Source organism: Apostichopus japonicus, chromosome 21 (assembly GCF_037975245.1).
Source record: "Apostichopus japonicus isolate 1M-3 chromosome 21, ASM3797524v1, whole genome shotgun sequence".
Taxonomy (NCBI): domain Eukaryota; kingdom Metazoa; phylum Echinodermata; class Holothuroidea; order Aspidochirotida; family Stichopodidae; genus Apostichopus; species Apostichopus japonicus.
The window spans coordinates 6,306,133-6,317,635 of NC_092581.1; the positions used below are offsets into that span (position 1 = coordinate 6,306,133).

At 38.5% G+C, this 11,503-nt stretch overlaps 1 long non-coding RNA gene across 1 annotated transcript; it reads left to right on the plus strand.

The window, feature by feature from the left end:
• The first annotated feature begins 7,663 nt into the window (after positions 1–7,663).
• LOC139962877 (uncharacterized) lies at positions 7,664–10,944 on the plus strand. The gene is made up of 2 exons (XR_011791390.1): positions 7,664–8,078; positions 9,254–10,944. It is a non-coding gene; the product is annotated as an uncharacterized lncRNA (long non-coding RNA).
• The last annotated feature ends 559 nt before the right edge of the window (positions 10,945–11,503 follow it).

Below are 11,503 nucleotides of genomic sequence, written 5' to 3' on the forward strand. Positions count from 1 at the left end.
TATTTTAAAAAAAGTTCCAATGAGTATTCCTCTCTAGAGAGCCTAGACTCCATAAATATAAATTTCATGCTGACTTACTATTTGTATGCAACTTTGGTGTTTCAAACATGTTGCCAATTTTTTGTTTTTCTCGAAAAGACTTGACAGAAATTTGCTGTTTGTTCCCCGCATGGGATAAAATGTGATTTTTTTTATCCCATTTATGATCAAGTAACCTTGATATTCCATGGATTAATGAACAATTTCAGATTGATTCTCATTACACTTTTATTAAAATGAAAGCCTAAGCTCTCCAGATCCCATTGACATAGTGGTTTAGGGTACTTTATTCAAACTATTCTTCTATTTTAACCTAGTATATTTTAGATTTCAGTCATCCAGATTTTGTTGGCAGGCTACTAGAAGTGACAGCTTTGCTTACAAGAGAGAATACATACAAAAAATTAACTTGAGTTTTTATTATTTATTACTGTTATGTACTTCCCAAACTTGAAAATGTAAAATTTCATCCAAGATTGTAGTTAATACCATGAACCAGAAAAATGTAAGCTGGAATTCCAAAATGTTCACCATTCAGTCACAAAACAGACAGGACTGGACCCTGTTTCTATAAAACTTTGCAGAAATGATACTATGACTTGGCATAAACAGTCCACATTCTCACAGTCTTGATAATTTAAATCCTTTATACTGTTCAGATGGTAAAGCTTCTCTAATCCTCCTTACTGCATAGGATGGGAGAACAACACAAATCTCCTTCCCTAAAAACTGCTAGCTCATCCGTGCAAGTTGTCTGTATGCTGTGTGTCTGTATTTCCTGTAAAATAATCATATGAAAACCAGCTATAAAAGATGAAGACACACAAAAACTTGGTAGCCATCTGGGGACGTCAATTTTAAAATAAATTTCTATATGATTTCCAGAATTTGCTTGGCCCCTAAATCTGCCTCCCCTAAAGTAAGCCTAGCTATGCCATTTATACAAACTGATCATTGTATCTCGGGCACTAAAATTTGTAAATGGATCGTGCACAAGCATGGTGGACATTTTTTGTGTGGCATTTGGTTCCATGGCTCAGTGTTAATGACTACTATGTCAGTCAGCATGATAAGGGTTAACCTCAAGGGCATTACACCAGTTTTTGGACAAAATGACCTAATCAGAAGCAGGTTTTGAACATGGTGCACAAATTTTCTTGATCAAATCTATATCTTAATGTTATTCCTTTCACAACGAAACAAAACTAAACTATGAATACACCCTCTGTATTGTTACATCTTTCAACAGCAGGTCAGAGCAATGAATAAAGGTATACAACAAAAATAATGTATTCTATACTTACTCTTGGATCCTGTTTTCCTGTGCACGTCCACCATACTGTTGACGGTACATGTAGAAAGCTGTCTGAAGAAACAATGGGTTCAGGCACATAGCTTCAAAACCTGGGTGTAAGGTGATGCATGCAGCACCTTCTTCATCCATCACAGTCCTTACTTATCTATTTCGCTGCAGCATCTACACTCCCTTGCTGTAGGCATCACAGCACATTGGCCACAATGACACCTGTAAACAATACAAACCAGTTCAAATAATAAAGAGCCAATTCAATGACTTCATACCGACCTCAATTATTGGGGCATACTGTACTAACATGTCAAAATAGAAAAGGGGCACCTCTGAAGGGCAATCTACCGTTGAAGCTCCTTACAAGTAACATCACTAGTAAGGAGGGGGTAGCCTCTTCTTAGAAGTCTTGCCTCTGTTGGGACAATGCTGCAAAGGAAAATAAAACAGGCCGATGTTGCCTCGTTTCCAACTCTTTCCCACTTCTGAATCCATTCCCTAGATTGAGAAAATCTGGTTATGAAATTAGTTCAAGCAGAAATGACAAAAAGCTGGTGTGAGGTGCCACCTTCTCCCTCCCCCCACCCTTCCCTGATTTGTGGTAACTTCACTAATTTGCAACTACAACTGCTAGGAAATTAATAATAGGCCACCTCTGAATTTGTTGTGCACTCTTCCAATTGGCTCCTTCAATCTACTAACCAAATGAAATATGTCTGTGTGACATGTTCCTGGGGCATGTTGCTGCCACAACTTTTAAGGAAAATAGTAACTTCCTTAACTTAACTCGACCGCACTTTCATGTTAATTTTGCTGCTCCATCAACAAATTGGCTAGCTAAGAGTATGAGCAAAGTTAGGAAACATTTATCGGTTCTAGGCCTAACTAGTGACACAACTATCCTATATACAGTATAGTGCGCTAGGCGTAACGTTACCGTTGTATTCCGTCAAGACGATCAATTTCGACATCGCTGTCCGATCCCGCTTCCTCTTCGCTGGTCTCCGGTTCGAACATGTAGGGAAAAACTTCCCCACGATCGTCCACCATGTCCTCCATTTCCCTTACTTCTTCGCCGTTGCTATCTAAATACTGTGTGTCAATGCCACCAGCAGCCATTTCGCGATATGTATAAGCTATGCTGTGCTGTGTATATATGCGTACTACAGTGCGTGTATAGAAACAACGAGGTAAATGAATCTGGAGGATTCATGTCAATTGGGTGCGCGCGTACCATGTATGGAGGGTCATGTGATGTGTTCCAGGGTGGTACTATACTGATATTTCTCTGTAGCAGTTCGAGAACAGTGTTAGTGACTTCGTGAAAGATTGGTCGGTTCGGACATGGGAAATAACGGCATAAGAAGGTACTGGTACTTCAGGCCTACGAAATAGTGCTAATATGCTAACGTTCAACCTTATTCTCTTGAATGAAGGCAGGCTTTCTACATAATCTTACTTATTAATACAGCTCTAGGGCACGCTTTGTCTCATATGGCCTAACGTTTTAATACACGCTATAAGTTAATGTAGAAATGGGAAATGTTTAGTTCAGTGCAACCACGGAATTCTCCATGGAACAGAGCCTAATGCTGCTCGACGGGAATATAGCTATCACGTTAGGCTACAGGCACGGTTATTGCTAGGTAACGGGTGTCGTCTGCTGCTCTAAGCACGCAAACACATTTACGTACTAGTTGGGTGAAATAATCATGCGTAATAGGGAGAGTAGTATATTAGTACCACCCTGGAACACATCACATGACCCTCCATACATGGTACGCGCGTACGCCCGTATTTACTGTGTGATAGTTTCTCCAGATTCATTTACCTCGTTGTATAGAAACTGTATGTGGTAGCAATAAGCAGTGCAACGATATCATGCACTTTCGACTTGGTAAACAAATGACGTCATTTGTTTTCGGCTTTCCCTGAACGAGTCAATCTAGCCGATTTTTGCGGAGTTTATGTTGCTTGATAGGAAGAAAATGCAAGAAATTTATGAAAAAAGAAGTCAATGGATGTTTTGTTCGATGTCTTATGTATCAATTTGTGATTTTTCATCTTAATCGAAATCTTAAAGGCACACTCTCAGCTAGGAAATTGCTAAAATCAAAAATCTTGTCTCAACGTATTCCCCGATTAAAAAATAAAAACAATGCTGCCCTCTTCTCACAGCGGCAACATATTCATTTCTTTAATATGGCATTCTCATCCTTAGCTATAAACAGCATACGCAAATGGGTACCGTTACCGTGAAAGTATCAGATTTCCGAGATTCTAATCTGCCTCTCAGTGTTGCGTAACCTATAGGCACACTGTGTAATTGTACTGTGTGCTATTCGAGTTACGCAATTTTTCGATTTGCTATATGGAACAGTGCATATTGTACTGCTGGGAAAACGCTATACTAGCTCGTAGCAGCAGGTAGTTGTTATGGAGAGTCATATGGGCCCTTATGATCTCGTGCTGCCGATTTTTGTTGGAGAAATTGCTGAAGAAATAAAATGCGAATAGTTTCGTCGTGTAATTCTCTATAAACATGTGACTGAATGTGTGCTGCTTATTTACTGTTATTTGACGAAACGACTTGCTTCTGGCCTAACGTTCTTCAATACTTGAGTTCAAAATAAAATAAAACAGTGAGCAAACAGCTTATCCACTAGACGGCCTGTGTAGAAAAAACACGCACATAATACAGACAGGTTAATGAGCATGGTGAACACAAAGAGATAGATGTAAGGGGATGGATGTTCAGCTGGCATTCACCAGCCAGCCATGTAGATCATGGAGCGTGATAGTAATTTCAATGTTGAAACGCGCATGCGCACTACAATAACTAGTCAATCACCTGGCAGATCGCCAGTTAGACAGTGCCCGCCCTCTGTAGTAACCATGGAGAGCACCATTGTATATAGTTACAAAATCATATTCAGGGGCGTACCCAGGATTTTCCAATAGGGGGGGGGGCGCCAGGCATGAATGATCGCCGTCCTGGGGGATGGGTCTAAGGGGAGGGGGTGTACAATTTTTGCTTTCAAAGAAGGGCTGAAATGCCAAATGGTGTCATATGCATGGGCGGCGATCCGTACTTCCGAGTGGGGGGCGGGGGATATGACCTTGTTGACTATCTAAGCGTAGCGCCACCATGAGTTGGCGCGAAGCGTACAAGAAGATTTTGGGATTAACAATCCCTCTAGATGGCCGGAAACGGCACTTCCCGAGGTTTCCAAGCGGCATATACCCAACTTTAAAATAGGGATGTCATGTCCGAAATATCTCATAATCAGGATCCAAAATAATTTTTTTTTTAATTTCGGGTGTTATTTTGGGAAAATTGCCCCTGTCAATCTTGCTTCAGGCGCAACGTTAGAATGTTCGAGAGCTCTGTTATATTATTCGATGAAGAAAATGGCCTCATGCAGGCTATTATAGGCCTATACACATGCAATACACAATTACACATAGTTACATTCCTAGGTACCGATTGCTAGGGCATCCAGGTGAAACGTGTATTAAGCATTACCCTGGTTACATGAGATTCTCAGCTGTTCGAGGGAACATGTACGTGTGTAGGCCTACTATAGGGCCTATATGAATACTATGAGGGTGCATATATGTACTATATCAATACCGTGGGCGCAATAATACATTTTGTTGTTATAGGGCCAATGAAGCCTACAGTCAACTATTTTTGCTTTATAAAGACGCTTTATTTGAAAAGATCGCACTGCGTTTATGGTAGGCGAGAAATGAAGCTAAAAAAGAGCCGTACATTAACGAAGATGCATAAATGTAGGCATGAAAATATTCTTATCCCTGGCATTTGGTGGGGGGGGGGGTATGGTGCATTACATCCCCTCCACCCATTTCCATGGGGGGATATATCCCCCCTCCACCCAGGATCGCCGCCCATGGCCATATGTGATCCATTTTTCGACCTTAATAATAAGCAACATTTCCAGTAAATATGGACACAAAATGCACAATTTAGTATGGCTGGCATGTCATTTAGTGTTTATAGTGATAATACAAACACAATTACCATCTATGTTTCTAAAACTATTATGCCGCCGAACTTCGCCAGAACCTTTTTTTGGCAAACAAAAAATAAAGCATACGGGAGGGGGGGGGGGGGGTTGAGCGATCACCGACATCTCACATAAAGGTCGTCATCAATTTTTTTTTTTTTTTTGGCTAAACTTTTTTTTTTTTTGGTGACGGCCAATAGGGGGGGGGCGCGCGCCTGTTGCGCCCCCCCCCTGGATACGCCCCTGATATTTAAGATCACTTTCTTGCAATATTTACGGTGTATGTATGTATGTATGTATATGTGATCTTCCCGCAAGCAGGAACTCGCGAAAGAAGCCATGGAGGCTTGTAGACTCGCAAGCTGACCGAAGCCAATCTCTCGGCACACATCCATTTAACGTCCATGTCAGGAAGTTGTTATTGAACAACACCCTTGCCAGACGACACACATTGCTGTCGGCGGTGACATGGTTATTTATGAAAAGTCCGAATACGTGGAACTTTTGATAACTGGAATCAGTGATTGTTGATGATTCAGCTGTTCGTCATATGTCTGATTACTAAGTGTGTGTAAATATGTTTTTAAAATGTAAATATATTCTAATAGGATATCAATTATTTAACTATGTTTCAGGTTAGTTTGCCTGTCACACTCATTGCTTATGTCAATAATAGCCTACTTTCATGAGGTCTCTTATCATTTTTTATGGTTGAACAAGGCCATCATCTCCCATTTGGAAAGGATATGTGACAAAGCCAATAGACTTGCGTATCGAATATACTGACCTATATGGATGAATTTAACATATGTGAAGATAGTGTATGGAAATAACTTTACACCGATTTCGTAAATTATGCCAGCTCAGAAAAACCTTCTTAACTTTTACCTAACTTTCATTGCAAAGGATCCTTTTTTTAAATCACAACAATTCAATGACAATAATGGAAGTATGCCGGCAGGACTAAAGCAGTGTTTAAATGTTGTTAGATCTAATGAAATAGCATGTTGTTGATATCAGCTTCAGGGAAATAACTGATTTTTGTTAAACCAAATTAAGCACAACCCCACTGACAACAACGCTTAACCTGCAATCCAAGTAAAAGCCAACTGAAATGCGTCTAAAGGAGTTTTTCAATACATGGCAAAACAGTTTTATTTTTAAAGATGTTGCCATTGTTCGTCTTGTACAAATACCACACACGAGAACACTTTATACTTTAATATTTTAGTTGTCATAATGCCTTTGAAATTGCATCCTTTATGTTTCTTTCTTTTTGGTGGTACAATCCTACATTTTACCTGTTACGGAAAATAATGCTGATGTTCAGAAGTCATTTATCAATTAAACTCATTTACTATCTTATGATGGATTTTCAAACTGTTGGTTGTAGGGAACCAGTTCAGTTGGATTGGTCATGGACTGTTTCACTGCTTCACATAAAAAATAAAATTGTACAAATGTATTTACTCTCTATATGTAAAGCATATGTTTGTTCTGGTGGGGTGATCATACTTATCTTTGTAACATATGCTTAACGTTCGATTTGGAATAAAAGCAAATGAACACAGCACCGCGGCAGCTGTCGGTTGGATGATAGGCTGGGTAAGTATGCAGGATTCTTAGCATTAAAGCAGCATTTTGCGTTCTTTTCTATGGTTTTTCTCAACCTCACTGATTCCACGATGCCATAACGACATACATAACTAGCTTATCTTTTCAAATCTTACTTCAAATGGTGGCAATAAAGTCGAAAAATTTACAACTTTCAACTTTGTTTTTCTCGAAGATATTTTCCGTTGGGATCCAAATAAACCACGCCCATAATATGAATATTTAAAAGCTACGAACGTCATTGGCCAATACGTAATACAGCACCAAGCTTGATTTGAGCAGATTGTCTATGGCAGTTGCAGGGAGCTGCTGTTAAGAGTCCAGCTCGCTGGTTGTACCAAGTTACCAACTCGACGTTTGAATCTATTTTTAGCAACGGCTCATAACTAAACCTGCATCTATGATTGGTTGGATTCAAACTAGTGGGTTGGGGGAACTATATGCGACTAATATAAAAATGTGGAATTTGTCGGTGGACAGTTTTCTCATTATATGCAAATGTCCTTAATTACTCGCCAGTTAACGCTTTTGGCAGGGAAAAACTTGGCTAATAACTTACTTTGCTGTTTTGTGATTGATATATGTAAAAAACTTGATGGACTTGTCAAAAAAGTGGAAAACGGCGACGAAACGCAAAATGTTGCTTTAAGGTACGAGCCATTGTTTTCTTTTAGACCGTGGGGCAAAGCCGTTTTTCTTGCAGTTCCGTAGTCCAGTCAGAGGGGCAACTCAAAATTACTCTCAAAAATTCACAAAAATTATATTATTCGTAAATCCGCTTTGTTCCACCAAAAATTTGCGCACGTTTTTTAGTTATTCGGTAAACTTGGTACTATTTTTTGCACGAAAGCACTTGGAAACTCTCTCTTTGAAAGGTAGGATTAAGTCCGTATACACCAATCGCAAAGCAGCATTACTGCCAAATGACAATCACATGACAATAAGCACACACAAATCAGCATGGCTATCACATAGTTATGTTGAAACGTCCATATTTTGCGTACGAAAACAAGTTCGTTCGTCCAAGTTTTTCAAATTTGATAGATGTACCGATATGACCTGAAAACAACATACCTATTTACCCAATGGTGAGTACTTTTCAGGTTCTTTTCATATGAAATAAAGTTGAAATCGTCATTCGAAGTTCGTATTTACACAGCCGAATCACGTTTGGCAAGTATTGATAGGATGGACACTGGAACAGCTAGTTTCGCGAAAACGGTTCAATCTTAACTGTTGAGTCATTAGTGTACGATTTGCCCGTGTTTACTGAAATTTTTACTCAGTATTTGCCTAACTTTTTCATACTCTTGAGCTTTGTGGGTAGTAAAGTTACATTTTTATGACCCCAAGAAGCTAAAAACAAGGCTTGTCTACATTATAGTCCGTCAACTAAAAGAAGATTGAAAATGACATTAGGACAAATTGAGTGATAGACTAACGTTAATCATTAACATGGTGACTATTCGCAGAGGCTGCTAGTGTACGTAGGTAAAGTCACACGCTTTCGTATCGTAATCTATGTGTATACTATATGTATATTTACAACTAGATAACATCAATTTGTTTATATGTTTTGTTATTTAACTTTTGGCATGAGGGTGAAATTCAGTTAGCTTAATAAGCTAATCACACCGAGGCCCTCCCCTACATGTAATTTAAGCTAGGCCTAGGCCTTCTACAACTAGCATTGACCAGTAGTCAATAGAAGGAATAGAAGTACTTGTCCCATGTATATTAAACTGAATTGCACTAGGATAAAACTGATGTCTTGTTTTTACTATATCGTTCAGTAATAGTAATGACTGTGGGCTACTGTTTGAGCAGTCTCGTTTTCCAATTGTGTACACTGTTGGAATAAATAAAGACTGATTTGTGACAACATGTCTAAGGCAGTATGACATTGCTTTACATTTAAGGACTATTGAAAAGTAGACAGCTTTTATGGTTTGACAATTGAGATGCAATAACCTGGTCGCATATAAGACATAGTTTGTATTGGAAACTTTCAAAGTCACACTACCTCCATCGAGAAGCTTTGTCAATAATCAACCCATTGTATTCAGTAAAACGTGTTTTCATTTTCAGGTTATATATTGGAAATTTACCTAACCACATCAAATCAATTTTGCTATGCCTGATAAATCAAGACAGTTACCGAGTTACGTAGACCAAACTCTGTTATTTTTGCAAACCTTAAATAGTCGACTCATTTTTCTACAGCAAAGTAATTAAACTATTGCTTATTTACATTCCCTTGTAGGTCTTTCAACTATGACCGAACCAACCTCAACTGATTATGATAGGAGTGAAGAACCATGTGTCATACACCATCCAATGTAGATGTCAGTGACATTTACAAGAAGTTCACTCCCAAGACTTGGGATACTTTCCTAAAATGCATGGATATATGAAAGGATCATACTCACACTGAAAATGGAAAAACTGCCATTAAGTTTTAACATTTTCAAAATTGTGATCTACAGTACAGTCAGCCTTCCTACCTGCACTTCTAGTTCCAACTAATGGTGGATTTCACAGGAAATGCTATCAGAGATTTACGGATGCAACCAGAATTGAAATGGTTAAGAAAGCCAAGATGTGATTCAGTAAGTGCCTTTTTCTTGAAGGGAAAAGTGAAAGCCTTGAGACACATACAAGGTGATGCAGAATCTGCAAAGTCACTAAAGATGTTGGGTGACTCCTTTCGAGTTGATGAAGTCAATTTCCTTGCTGTTGAAAAATTCGTCTACAAGCTGTATGGTCAAATGGATGCAACTTCAGTCAACAACGTGCGGTTTGATATGTTTAAGAAAGCCAACAGGATGGAGAGTACAATGCCTCCAAATAATGATGCCCTTCGTCAACATATCCTTCGTGCCAACTGCCAGGCAAGAATTTATAAATTAAGCTGAATGAAGAATCAAGATTTACCATCTCCTAGTGAAGATGGATGGGTATTTGATGATGGACACTTTGCCATTCATTGGATGAGCCTCCCACCTGCTCCTGAAAGCATAATTGAACTTGGGAACTGCTCATGTAAGAAAAACAAGTGCCAACTACCAAATGCAGGAGACAGTTGCTGTGTATCCTTCGGCCTTCCATGCACAGATTTATGCCAATGCAAGGGGTGTGAAAACATCAGTCAGATTATACTTGAGATTGAAGAAGACTTGGACACAGACGAAGATGATCAGATGGAATAACTAGTTTTTAGTCTTGGAACAGCCATGATAATAACTGACTGTGTAAGCTGTGCCCAGGCAGACTTTCTGCAAATCTAGCCATTTGTATGTTAAGTTTGAGAGCTCTCATGTGTTCGTATTTTGTAGCATGAAGTTAGAATCAAGAATTGGCAAAGCCATTGGGTACTGGCACTGGAGGGGAGGGGAGGGGGCTTCCCCATCAGAATTTTGTGTCTCTGGTCAATTAAAAAATATTGCAATGCCATATTGTAATTACTTTTATGTTGTGGTCAATTCAAGGAATGAAGGTAGCAGAAGGCAGAAGAAGGTAGCAGAAAGTTTAACTCAATAGTATCATTATTTATGCAAACAAATTTTGAAGGGATGAGTTCAGGATAATTGTACCCCCAGAAAAAGTTCATGGTACCAATTGCAATGTTTCTAAACTATAACATCACATAAATTTGTTGTAAATACCCTTTTCAGAGTGAACATATAAGCTTAACAATTGTCACATTGACAATGTCTGTGTCATTGATCTTCAATCTCATTCTCCATATAGCACGTACTGTGAGAAAATGAAGGAATAGTTATTAAAGGTGCACCACTGGCATAACTACTGGCATATTTAAGGTAACATTAACATTGCATTTCATGTTCACACATTAAGTTATGTCAATCCTCGAATCTACATTATGTGTAAGCTTGCTTTTAAACTATGAGTGTGTATGGACAAACTGAATATATGTGTGGTTATAACCCCAAACCTGTTATTGATATTTATTATGTTACTTTCTAATAGATCTAGACATTTCTAAAAGAGTTAGGTCAATTCCATTTAAATGTAGAGGTGTTAAAACCAGTTTGAAAAAATAGAGGGCGCCCTTTATTTCCAGTATTCTTGTACCGCCATTTTCTCCTTAACGTCCGCGAAATTTTGGTGGAACAAAGTGATTTTTATTTTAGGGTGTTCTAAGCAACACTTTTATTAAGAAATTATGTTGCCCCCAGAGGTGGACTACGGAAGTCAAAAACTAAAGGGATTTTTGCCTTATGCCCCACGGTCTAATGGAGACACAATATTTGTGTGCTGTAACTTGTGACGTTATATCTGATACAGAACAACATCATTTTTATTTTATTTTTATTTTTTTTATTATCATTCTAACAAGAGTCCAAAAAATGTACAATTCATAATAACATATACTTTATGACCAATAGTCAATATTATCGTCAACAACAAATAAATCATTAAACTTCAAATAAAGATTTCCACTTATGCCATCTGATATTAAAAGCATTTTGCTTACAATTAGTTTGATACA